The sequence below is a fragment of the Oncorhynchus masou genome, chromosome 16 (assembly GCF_036934945.1).
Source record: "Oncorhynchus masou masou isolate Uvic2021 chromosome 16, UVic_Omas_1.1, whole genome shotgun sequence".
NCBI lineage: Eukaryota > Metazoa > Chordata > Actinopteri > Salmoniformes > Salmonidae > Oncorhynchus > Oncorhynchus masou.
In genome coordinates, this window is record NC_088227.1 from 14,221,370 (window position 1) to 14,230,180 (window position 8,811).

The 8,811-nt window shown below is 40.6% G+C and overlaps 1 long non-coding RNA gene across 1 annotated transcript; it reads right to left on the bottom strand.

Moving 5' to 3' along the window:
* Positions 1–834: 834 nt before the first annotated feature.
* On the bottom strand, positions 835–5,071 carry LOC135557175 (uncharacterized). The gene is made up of 3 exons (XR_010458188.1): positions 4,998–5,071; positions 4,409–4,683; positions 835–3,909 (listed from the first exon to the last, which is right to left on the bottom strand). It is a non-coding gene; the product is annotated as an uncharacterized LOC135557175 (long non-coding RNA).
* Between the last annotated feature and the right edge of the window lie 3,740 nt (positions 5,072–8,811).

The following is an 8,811-nucleotide window of genomic DNA, read 5'->3' on the forward strand; positions in this document are numbered from 1 at the left end:
ATTGGACTCTGGAGCAGTGGAAACGCGTTCTCTGGAGTGATGAATCACGCTTCACCATCTGGCAGTCTGATGGACGAATCTGGGTTTGACGAATGCCAGAAGAACACTACCTGCCCAAATGCATAGTTCCAACTGTAAAGTTTGGTGGAGGACGAATAATGGTCTGGGGCGTTTTTCATGGATCGGGCTAGGCCCCTTAGTTCCAGTGAAGGGAAATCTTAACGCTACAGCATACAATGACATTCTAGACAATTCTGTGCTTCCAACATTTGTGGCAGTTTGGCGAAGGACCTTTCCTGTTTCAGCATGACAATGCCCCCGTGCACAAAGCGAGGTCCATACAAAGCCCTGACCTCAACCCCATCAAACACCTATGGGATGAATTGGAACGCTGACTGCGAGCCAGGCCTAATCGCCCAACATTAGTGCCGACCTCACTAATGCTTGTTGCTGAATGCAAGCAAGTCCCTGCAGCAATGTTCCAACATCTCGTGGAAAGCCTTCCCAGAAAAGTGGAGGCTGTTATAGCAACAAAGGGGGGACCAACTCCATATTAATGCCCATGATTTTGGAATGAGATGTTTGATCAGCAAATGTCCACATACTTTTGGTCATGTAGTGTATGTTACCTTTTATATATATATTTTTAATCTAAGATGATTCTTTTGAATGATGACACTTTTTTCGAATGGAATGTATTAATCTATTTATTGTACATTATGTCATTATAGTGACTCCTGAGTGGCGGAGCGGTCTAAGACACTGCATCTCAGTGCTAGCTGTGCCACTAGAGATCCTGGTTGAAGTCTGTTGCAGCTGGCCATGACCAGGAGACCCATGGGGCGGAGCACAATCGGCCCAGCGTCGTCCGGGTTTGGGGAGGGTTTGGCCGGCAGAGATGTTCTTGTCCCATTGCGCACTATAGCGACTACTGTGGTGGGCCGGGTGCAGTGCATTCTGACACGGTTGCCTGGTGTACAGTGTTTCCTCCAACACATTGGTGCGGCTGGCTTCCGGGTTAAGTTGGCATTGTGTCAAGAAGCAGCTGGGCTGGGTTATGTTTCGGAGGACGCATGACTCTCGACCTTCGCCTCTCCCGAGTCCATACGGGAGTTGCAGCGATGGGACAAGACTGTAACTACCAATTGGGGTAAAAATATATATTTTTAAGTAAATTAAAAGGAGTGTAGTGGAGTAAAAATTGTTAAAATATAAATAGTAAAATACAGATACCCCCCCAAAAACAAGTATTTAAAGTATTTTTACTTAAGTACTTCACACCACTGGTGTTACCTATATTTTAGCTGACAATTCTGGCTTTTCTGAATGTAATTTCATAATTGAATTTGCATATATAATTAAAGACAAAGGGTTAATGCTATTATTAAGAAATGGTTTTGATAAGTAATAAATGACTTTAAACCGGTGTGTGTAAAGTTCTATTGTGAGACATTTCCATATTTCTACCATGTGTTTTGTGTTGTAACATCAGAAATAATGGAGGCTAAATCACCAAAATTGGATTAGCATATTCTTAAAATGCTTACTAATGAACGCAGCAACAGTTGTGTCAATACAATTAAACATATTCTATGACAATGGGCAGCTGATGCCAGAACACCAACATGCCGTGCAATAACACCAGTGATTCAATAACACCAGTGATGCAATGTAACACCAGTGACACAATCTGAAAGCAATGACAGAACATATCATTATTTCATACACATTTGATTAACTTAGTAATATCTTTCATTTCTTCTGGCCAAGACATGTTTTACTTTGTACAACAGTGTTGTGTTAGGATATACATTTTAGTCAATGGTTTCCTCTTTTGGTCTTAATCTTATGGACTAAAATGTATTTCCTAACAACATAAAACATGTCTATTATAACAATAGAAACATAACATTGAATGTAAACTAGGACAAAAGTCAAAAATGTTTATGTAAATAGGCCCATTTCCTGTACAAACTTTTCCCGTACAAATTATTCCCCATACTAACTTCACTTTTACTTGAGATGTTCGTCTTTGCCATGTTATTGTGTCACGTCCATCTGTTGTAATCTCCGAGCCAGTCTCCATTGCTTTCTAGCCGCTGACGGCTTCTTCTATGGTAGCCAGTTCACACCTGCCACTTTCACACATTCATGTGCTCCTCCAAGTACTTCCAGATACTGTGGTCAATCTGATCTTTTGTTCACTGGCAGCGGCTTTGGCATCAGACACACAATCTGGTAAATCCCCATACCAGTTGATATCATCTCTTGGGCTTGGCCAGAAGAACTTGTTGACTCCATTCCTGTGCATGCACTTAACTTTGATCTTTTGTTCTTCGACCTCCAGTATAACGGCAGGGTTTGTTTGTTCGTCATAGTTCACAATGCACCACTGTCCAGGGTGGTGAGCCTCGATGACATCTGGACGAAGTGGAGCTGAGGCATTCGGGTCAATGACATCGGTTTGATGTGGAGGTGAGAGACCCTTGCCATTAGCAGGCACTGTCGGGAGGGTGATTTCTTGGAGTCCATAACATAGGCAATCCCACACTCCTTGCGCTGAGACATTTTAGGATGCCAGGCATGATATTAAGAACCTGGTGCATTCGCATGGTTCCTTTTATGCTTACTTTATGCCACCTCTTCCTCACTGACATAATACAACTGTATTTGAGTCTCTTACCTCCTAATAGAAACACATTTCAGTTATGTCTTTCCTGTGGTGGACCAAGAGGTCAGCTGTGAACCACCCACTCCATCCGGAGCACACGTTGTGTGACTGGCCTCAAAAAAGTTCCACGTAATCCCTGGATGCCGTTCTTGAAAGGTTCAGTGCGAACCATATAGAAGTTGCCCTTCTGTTTATATTGGTGTCTGGGCCATCATTGAAGAAGTGAAGGTGTTTCACAGTAGAGTACTGCTGTTTTAGCATGTCCAGAATGGGGTCCAACTGTGCCCATATGGCTGCTGGGTGAGAAGGTGCAGAAAGAGATGGGTGGGGGCTCCTCTGCCACATAGAGGATACCAGTGTGGAGTGTCACCTGCTTGTGTGAACCCCCGAAGTGAACTGACTGGATCTCTGAAGCATACATGCATTTGACGTTTTCACTAAAAACTATATGGATCAGGCAGTCATTGGTCAGGTTCTCTCTCAAGGTCCGGTAGCTTTGATACCTGCCATCGAATGTTGAACAGATGTCTCCTACATTTTAAAGCGTCGTTCCTGGAACTGGGTAACAAGCTCTTCCTCGGTTATGTCCAAGGTTGAGCATTTTATTTGCCATAAACTGCAATTTGTCATGAGTGTTGCACCAGCAAGTTTCTTGGCCTCTCCTGCGGTGTCACCACCCAAAAGGGTCTCCCCCTTCAGTTGCCCATGCTCAGCAACGTATTTCCTGTGGAGGTTACACCGGGAATCACAAAGGAGCCTCCTGTTTCTTCACCTTCCTTAGTGTGATAGTGTCTTTCTTGGCAGGGCCTTGCCTGCTAGGTAAAACTGTCTCAAGGCTGTCTGTCCTCTTGTTTATTTCCACCAAGCTTGCTTGTTGACCTCTTTTGTTGCTTCCAGGCTTTGTATTAAAAAAAAAACAATGATCTGCTCACACAACTTTTGGAATTTGCATGTATTTATTAGCTTTCATCTCAGTATATTTGCAAACCCTTGTTTGGCTGTGTCTGATTTGGCTGCTTTGCTTTGCTCAAAGTTCCCCCAAGGCCCATAGTGGAGGTTTAGAGTTTTTTTTTAATTGTTGAGGAGGCAGGGTGGCCATGTAGTGTGCTTCTCGTCTCCGTTCTTGGACTTTCAGGGTCTTGATTTGTACCCTGCAAATGCTGACGTTTCTTACAACTTATGCTGTTTTCTTCAGGCTTTATGTACTGTCCTGTGTCGACCTCTGCGCTTCGGTTTGTCTGCAAAACATAAAGATGTAATCTTTCAAAGATGATACAAACATGAAATCTTACTTTATTTCTGTCATGCCTATCCACAAAACTATATAGCTTCGGGTAAAACATAAATAATTCTACCATGTGACAAACATTTTGGAAGCCTACTTAAAGGTATAGTTCACCCAAATTACAAAATGGCTTAATGGACAAGGTAGGGCAACAATCCATGCTTTGGTTTTGTTTACCTGGCCACTGTTTAAAAGGCTTACTTTTTTTACATCAATGCACGTTCATGCACTTCTCATTCAAACAATCTATACGTAACTCATGGAGTTATTGTGCCACAAATGCTAAACAGTTAGCATGTGAAACAGTCGCCAAAACAAAACCAAAGCACGTGCTGCTGTCATACCTTGTCCACAAACTGCTTACACGGTAAAGAAACATGGGTGAACTATCCCTTTAAGGAACTCTGTAATGTCTTCCTACTTAGTACGGACACATTGTGTTAAATTCCGACCTTGAAGTACAGGGTTGACAGTCTGGAGAAAATGGGGGGGTCAACACCGTCTTTCCTGCTCTCAACATCTGTGTTTTTCCTGTCTGACCCGCCATTTCTTTCGCTCCTGTCTTTTTCCTCTTTCTGTGAGATCGTTCACTCTTTCTTTTTTTCTAAATCCTTTAAGTAAGTCTGGTGGGTTTTTTCAAGGTAGCCTGCTCTACAGTCTGGGTCATCTGGGTCAGCATCCCTTCGCAAAAGTCTTTTGCTTTTCAGCAGCACGTTATTTGCCATATCTATCAAAAGGAAATTCATATTATGTTACAAATTACAATATTGAAACTGTATAAAAACTTAAGTTGATAATAAAAGTTAGCAGTGCTGTTGATTGTCACAGGTATTACCAGCAGGAACAGTAACACCAGTGACAAATCTGCTGACAAGATGGCACATCTAAAATGGTTGCCACAGAACCTCAAACCACACTTCTTAAATTGTAAATAAATCACTTAATAATGTAATTGGATCAATTATTTCAATCACATTTCCTTTCCCCATACAATATACTGCATAACACCAGTGACTGTTTTAAAGCTTTGCATTAAATTACCAAATTAATCATCAAATTGCTAACACATCAAGAGAGAATGCAGACTCATCATGTGCTCTTCAAAACAGACCCGCCTCCAATGAACCTTTGACCCAGGAAGAAGTTGGCATGGATGTAGCATTTCTTTAGCATATATATATATATTTTTTTTTTAAGGGTAACACCAGCGACATGAAATTGAGGGACAGCTATTCCCTGTAAATTATTTATAATATTTAGTTGATATTCTAGTTATATTAAGTAATCCCCTAAACCGCTATAATACTTTCCATTGTATTATGACATTTAAAAATATATATTTTGACTCATATGTCACTAAACTATGACTCCTGGCTTGAGGGACAAGCCATTTTCATGGTGCTGACCGTGTTCTATGATAATATGAAAAATGTAATTTCAAATATAACTGCCTTACATATGTTTATTAACAATAAAACACTTCAAATAAAAACAATACCATATATATACCATATATTTTGTGTGTTTTTCCTTGGTGGTTACAGCGGGGGACAGGAAAGCCACCATTTCCGTGGAATCACCAAGACACATTTAGAACCCAAAGGGTCAACATTAAGCATTTTGTATTTTTGCCTTCCCAAGAAGCTTTTGCTGGGCTGAAACATACTTTTATGTTGAAGATCTGGTTTAATGTGCACATGTGAAGTGTATTGGGGATGTTTGTTTAGTGAACTTATAAGATACATTAACATTTGAGTAATTTCGTAGATGCTCTTCTTCCGAACGTCTTACAGTGAGTGCATACATTTTCAAATATTTTGGTATTTGGTATTTTATTATGATCCCCGTTAGCTGTTGCAAAAGCAGCACCTTCTCTTCCTGGGGTCCCACACAAAACATGAAACATGACATAATACAGAACATCAATAGACAAGAACAGCTCAAGGACAGAACTACATATATATATTTTTTAAAGGCACACGTAGCCTACATATCGATGCATACACACAAACTATCTAGGTCAAATAGGGGAGAGGCGTTGTGCTGTGAGGTGTTGCTTTATCTGTTTTTGAAACCAGGTTTGCTGTTTATTTGAGCAATAAGAGATGGAAGGAAGTTCCATTCAATAAGGGTTCTATATAATGCTGTATGCTTTCTTGAATTTGCATCCCTAGTGTGGACGTCTTTTTGCATTGGTTTTGCAACCTGCCATATTTCCATTCTGAGATTTGTGGTTGGCTACATACAGTATGTTACAAAAGTCCAGTAACATACAGACTCCTATTCACAATTCCCTATCTGGCCACTGTACAGTTCATGGTTCTGCAAAATGGTTTGTCATAGTTGTGGTGTTACATTCACCATAAAGGAAGATACCTCTTTGAACTGAGCTGAACTTCACTAAAAGCCTTCAAATGGTCAATTCCTCTACTACTTCACCAGTACAGTTATTTAGCCTATTCGTATAGGGATGTATTATTTAAGCTCATACAACAATGTATGACCCTTATAATCAGATTATGCTGACACCAACAGTAATATTGAGGGTCAAGAGCATGAGGTTTCTGACCTATATCACTATGGCACTTTGTTTATATTCACAAATTATAGGTGATGACTTCCTCCGATCAGGTGACAGGTCAGGGGCAAACAGTCATTCAGGGTCAGCGATAAAACGGATAGCCATTCTCTCCCTGCACATTCCAATTTGGACAGCTCCCCTCAGAGAAAGAGCAGTGTTGTTTTGGTGAGATGACAGATTGCAGTAAACACTGTGGCAGCCAATCAGGAGATACAGCCACTTAGAGTAGTTACTCAGCAACACTCTTGAGCACTGAGTCTCCCCCTTGTCACTCTCTCGGCTACATTACGGTTTAACAAGCCCCAGCCATTTTGCAGCAGTGGAGAGGGAAGGAGGAGGGAGGAGGTTTCTGTGGAAAGGAGGAAGTGGGCTCCCAAAGTTGCTCACAGCACAGGTTTGTTGACATCTAGTGACTGGCTCTAGGGGGAAGTGAGTGTTCAATCAGGTACAACGTTTGCAATGCAAATACAGCACCAAAGTACAGCCAACTGTACTCTTTCACCGGCCTGATAAAGAAAACAGATACTGTTAGGACATAAGGACATATTGGTGGGTTTCCTGGAATATGTTTGGTATCACTGAACTTTTCTTCTATCATGCACTATGCAAAAATATCAACACTACTGTAGATGTTTAAATGACCCAATTTTACATACAATTAGGTTTGACAAAATAACCAGGATTGCAGAATACATTTGTATTCTTTGCTTATGCAATCGATGTGTAGTTTTCCAGGAAGTAGCCTTGTTGTTTTTTGAACTTTTATAGGCTTTTTGAATGGTATTCAATGGGCAAAATGTAGCGCAATGGTCTTCAGCGCAAAACTTCATAATAGGCATCTGGCAGAAGTAAATTCATCCACAAACACAAATATAATTTCATATCTATCTTAAATTCGTGTTATCACGAATTTGATGATATAAGCGTCAAGACCATTCAAAAGATGATGGGACATGATACCGAAGTAAAGCGGAAGAGGTGGTTGCTTTCACAGGGTATTGAGAACAGGTTGTATCAGAGCATGGGTGTTGAGGATCAGTACATTGTTTTGCACTAGGGAATCTCTTCCCCACTGAGTTTTGTTACTAGAATGACAAGTAAGGTGATGGTTGCATCACTCATCAGTGATCTGACATGACTGCAATCAAAGGAAACTCAGTTTGTGGAAGCTTAGGTGCCTTGGCTTGATACTATGTTGGTAGGCTATCTGAGAGGGGGGGTGGAGAGAGAGAGAGAGATACTTGAATTATTTGTTCCTCTCTGCCTAGACGAGCTACAGCATTTTTACTCTGCTTGTGTTAGCATATGTCTTTCACATAAATGACCATGGATTAAAATGCTTTTAAAGCAAAATAGTACACCGTTGCCTTAGTCACGAGACAGTGTATGGCTTTGAAAATAACTACGCGAGGGCAAAGAATCAGAGGCATTCATCTTGCCATGGCAAACAAGACCTAATTTGGAAACACTATGAATTGTGATTTCATCGGAGATCTTTGTAATACACTAGTTATGCGTGAGGCAATCCAGGTTAAAGCGTGAATGGCCATACTTCCTATTTGCATGAAGTCAAATTCCAGTAACTGATGGTAAGCTCCAGAGAAGGAATCTAACACAACACTCCAATTAGGTTATACAAACACCCTGCAGAAACTTTTCAACTGACTTATGCAAAGAGCGTATGTTGTAGAGGCAGTACAAACTAATGCTGTCACAATAGCAGAATTTTGACTTTGATACCGATACCAGGTTTAGTATCACCATACTCGATACCGAAATGATAATATAGAATATTACAGTACTTACAATAGAATTCTGTAGTGAACTGTAGCATACTGCAGAATACTATACTACACACTGTAGTATCCCTCGATCATGTTTAGTACTTACTATATAATTTTGTAATATACTATAGTAAATACTACAACATACCACAGTCCTCAAAAACACTACAGTAATCAATATAGTATATACTACAATAGAACAGAGGGTGGTAGGGGTGAATGGGGTAGTGGTGGTGTGTGTGGTGGGGAGGGTCATACGTCTACATTATAAAAAGTTGGAAACACTGTAGTATATACTGTAATATAGCCTTCATTTCTCAGAATAATAATAGACTGACGAGTTTCAGAAGAAAGATCTTGGTTTCTGGCCATTTTGAGCCTGTAATCGAATCCACGACTGCTGATGCTCCAGATACTTAGCTAGTCTAAAGAAGGCCAGTTTTATTGCTTCTTTAATCAGAACGGCAGTTTTCAGCTGTGCTAACATAAT